This window comes from Rhinolophus sinicus, linkage group LG05, assembly GCF_036562045.2.
Source record: "Rhinolophus sinicus isolate RSC01 linkage group LG05, ASM3656204v1, whole genome shotgun sequence".
In the NCBI taxonomy this organism is placed as follows: Eukaryota; Metazoa; Chordata; class Mammalia; order Chiroptera; family Rhinolophidae; genus Rhinolophus; species Rhinolophus sinicus.
The window spans coordinates 28,145,046-28,149,358 of record NC_133755.1 but is presented as its reverse complement, the minus strand read 5'-3'; the positions used below and the strand labels follow the sequence as shown (position 1 = coordinate 28,149,358).

Genomic DNA, 4,313 nt, shown 5'->3' with positions numbered 1-4,313 from the left:
GCTGTTTGGAGGATTTACAACACTGCATCCTGTATTCAGACCATGTCGGCTTTACTTGATTGGTTAAGATCTTTCCATCATGCAGAGCACACCAGAGGCCTAGGCCCCCCGAAACAGTTTTGCAGAGAGTGCTCCAAAGTAAAAGCCTGTAAACCAACCCAAGATGAGGAGGCAGAGTCCTGACCAGGATGCCACCACAGGCCCAGGTTTTGGTGAGCTTGCCTACGCTGCTCACAGTCGGTATTCTAACTCATCCACACTGATGACTTTGGTGGGCATGGAAGGCAGGGGCTGCTGCAGCACATCTGAGCCAAACCATTTAGCAAGACCCACTGGGGAGCTGCTCCTCTGGCTGGGGCAGTGCTCCAACTGGGAGTGAATGTGGGGCAGGCCTGACCGATTGGGCACATTCTTAGAGGTCGTCTGAACACTGACAGCAGCTGCCTGGGAACCAGAGCCTGGAGGATGAAGAACTGAGAGCTGTAGCTGCTGTTGCACCACTGCCAGATGCAGCGGTGTCCCAGGACGAGGGTTTAGGAGAATGTGATTAGCGGCAGGTAAAGGGTAAAAGGGTTGATCCAGGATTGGGCCAGATGTTCCCTGTAAACGAGTCAGATCCATCCCAGGAGGAAGCACACCAGCTTGGAGCAAACTTGGAAGCTGCTGTGGATGTACTCCCTGGGCCAGCATCCTTTGGACCGAGCTTGGGTGAAGCCGGTGAACTGGCTGAACTATTGGGACACGGGGCACAAGGAGGACTTGGTGGACAGGATGGAGAAAAGGGGCTCCTGGAACGGGGGATGCTAAGGTGGGTGTTTTTCTCCCAGGTGCTTTAGGTCGATGATCTTGTTCTTTGGTGTAATGGTTGGTTCGTCTGGGACAGCGGGGTGGGACACGAAGACCGCTGCAGCGCACACAGTTTGGGGTTTGTAGTGGGGGAAGAGTCTCGATCAGCACTGGGCACAGTTGGCTGAGAGCAGGTTCTCTTCACTGACCTTCTGAGTGTCCTCTTTACTGTCACCAAGAGCGGCTTTCCCAGATGCTGGTTCCTCCCTGCTTTTCTCTTTGCTCTTGTACATCTTATGAATCACTGAGGTAGGGGTGAAAGAAGGAGAAAGCATGCTTGTGATGGAGGCAGTGGGGGCAGGGAAAGAGGAATTCCCTCTGTGCACGGGTGCTGGTGACTTGGTCACTTGCTGTTGCCTGTTTTCTGAATCCATCTCTGGTTCTGTCCACCGGCGGTTTGCCAAAACTAGGCTTATAGAAGTTTGTTGCCGGCACTGCAAGGTCATGTGGCAGGGCCAGCCCCTCTAAAGCTGCCTGTTGCAATTCAAGCTGGCTCATCTGGGCCGTGACAGGGCTCACCAGCTTGTGCATGCCTTGGAATGGATCTCTGAGCAGCTGCGGTGGTCCTGGAGTGAAACCAATTGGCGATGGTATCAGTGGACAAAAGTAGTCTGCTGAGCCTGCTTGTGTTTGAAACACCTGCGGGGCGTTCTTAGGGACAGGCTGGCCTGGAATCTCAGCAGGGGACATCACATGGCTTTCAAGGTTTTGGCTGACTTTGGGCTGAGAAGGCAAAGTCCTACTTGCCTTCATGGTGCTCATTAGCTTATTGAATGCAGTCATATCTCCATCTTTTTTGAGCTATCGATTGCTGGTTACAGCACTCAGGGTCTCCTCTAAGTGTTCTGCCATGAAGGCAGTTGAATTCTTCCGTTGCTGGTCCATCTTCAAGCCCTCGAGCCCTGCTTCTACCTCTTCCACTGAAAACATAACCCCTGAATGTGAGCTCTCTTTAAGTTTTCTTTATTTGCAGAAAGGCTGGAAAGAAGAGGTTTTAAATCCACTTTGGCTTTCTGTAGCATTTGTAAAATATCCACTTTAGTTTCAGCATGGTCTTCCAATGGTATAGGAGCAAAATAATTCCCCAAATTCTGTCCAGGAAAGAGGATGCCTTACTCCAGAACTGCAAGTTTCTCCAGTTCTTCATGTCGTGTTGACCCAAGACTGCTGGATCAGCTTCCTGAGCGCCTTGAGTTAGAGAACCACCTACTGAACCGACTGGCGGAGACTGACCTTTCTCCAAACATCTTCTATCATTGAAGCCAAGCACAGCACCTTATCAAGGTTAAAGAACTCACTAAAGTCAAATTCTCCTGGGGACTGCTCAGGCAAGACGGCGTCCCTCGGCCCTTCCTGATCAGCAGCAGGCTCGTGTGCGAGGATGACCTCCCTACTCCTCATGCTCTTCGGCCGCTCCTCCATTGCACCCGACTACGCCTCCTTCACAGAGGCTGCCCGTCGCCTTGTTCTTTTTCTTCCTTGGTGATCTTCTTCCAGTATCTTATCATCAAAGCCAGTCAGCTCAGACTGACTTGTGGGTCCAGCTGAGACCCACAAGTTCTGGTTCTTCTTCTGTGTAGCAATCATTCCTTCTACATTCACCAAGGACACGCTTAGTATCGCCAAACTCTCTCCTGAAACGCTTGTCCTCGTAGTCCCTCTCTTGGTCTCTGTTTCTCAAATCCCGCAGGTTCTTATCGTTAAGACGGTGATCCTTTTCAAAGGTCCTAGCAGGGATTATCCTCCCATTGCCAATCTTTCGTCTACCAAGCAGGTGAAGCCCATCACTATCTTTCTCCAATTGGCTTCCTGAGCGCCGGGAGCTAACAGCAGCCATTACACAGCAGCCCCCTCCAGAGGATCTTCTCTGTGGGCTGAGAACAACATCTAAGTCATCTTCTTTCACGCGCTCTCGTGGATCTACTATCCTGAGCACCAGGGAAGGCCGGTCTGTATCCAACTCTTTCTTCACACTTTCCACTGGTGAGCTCCTCCCTGAAGCTGGCTAAAGAGAGGCATGCCACTTCTTGGTGTCCCAGACGCCATCACTGTCGTATTTTTCGAGAGGCATGAAGGCCTTTGTTTGGAATGAGGGCATTCTTTTATATCCAAAACCTCCTCTTTTGTATAGCGATGGGGGATTTCGAGGCCAGTTGCTTCTTCAAGTCAAGGAAAGTATCTTCATTTTCTGTTTCACCCACACTTCTATCCATGGCTCTTTGGTCTACAATTCTTTGCACGAGGGGAAGCAGGCTGGAGGGAGTGAGGGGGTGGAATCCCCTGGCCAGGCACTCAGAGCAGGAGCCAGCACAGGCCCGCAGCTGTCCACCCCGGCGGCTGGACCCCACCAGCCCGCTGCCGGCCTGCCACCCCGCTCAAGTTTTGCTATTATTTTTAACCTTTAAACCGCAATTACGTTTGCACCAACCTAATATATACCCGGTTTCCTGAAAATAAGACCTAGCGGGACCATCAGCTCTAATGTGTCTTTTGGAGCAAAAATTAATATAAGATCCATCTTATTTTAATATAAGACTGGGTCTTATAATATAATATAATGCAATGTAATGTAATATAATATAATACAATATAATGCCGGATCTTATTTTAATATAACATAATATAATATAATGTATGTAATATTGGGTCTTATATTAATTTTTGCTCCAAAAGACGCATTAGTGTTGGTGGTCCGGCTAGGTCTTATTTTTGGGGAAACACAGTATATCACAAATTCTCTATACATTCATCTGTTGATGGTCCCTTAGGTTTCTTCCATATCTTGGTTACTGTAAATAATGCTGCAATGAACATGGGAATGTATTGCACATGTTTTTTAATCTTTATTTTTAAAATTTATTTATTTATTTTTAGTTACAGTTGACATTCCATGTTATTTTATACTAGTTTCAGGGTGTACAGCGTAGTGGTTAGACGCTTATATAATTTAGGAAGTGATTCCCCTGACTAGTCTAATATATAATTGTTGCACATTATTGACTATGTTCTCTATGCTTTCCTTTTTTAGTGTTTTCCTTTTCTTTGTGTATATTCTCAGACGTGAAATTGCTGGATCATATGGGTAGTTCTATTTTTAATTTTTTGAGCAACCTCCATCCTGTTCTCCATAGAGACTGTACCAATTTACATTCCCACCAGCAGTGCCCAAGTGTTCCCTTTTCTCCACATCCTCTCCAGCATTTGTGTTATCCCTTGTCTTTTTGATGATAGTCATTCTAACGGATGTAAGGTGATACCTTATTGTGATTTTTATTTTTATTTCTGTAATGATTAACGATGTTGAGACCTTTTCTCCTCTTGGCCATTTATATGTCTTATTTGGAGAAATGTCTATTTAGGTCCTTTGCCCATTTTTAAATTGGATAATTTGTTCTTTGCTATTGAGTTATATGAATTCTTTATATATTTTAGATATATATCTGTGACAGATGAGAAGCCTACAAAAA

At 46.7% G+C, this 4,313-nt stretch overlaps 1 pseudogene; it reads right to left on the bottom strand.

Moving 5' to 3' along the window:
• Window positions 1-231: 231 nt before the first annotated feature.
• On the bottom strand, window positions 232-3,059 carry LOC109461098 (eukaryotic translation initiation factor 4E transporter; annotated as a pseudogene).
• Between the last annotated feature and the right edge of the window lie 1,254 nt (window positions 3,060-4,313).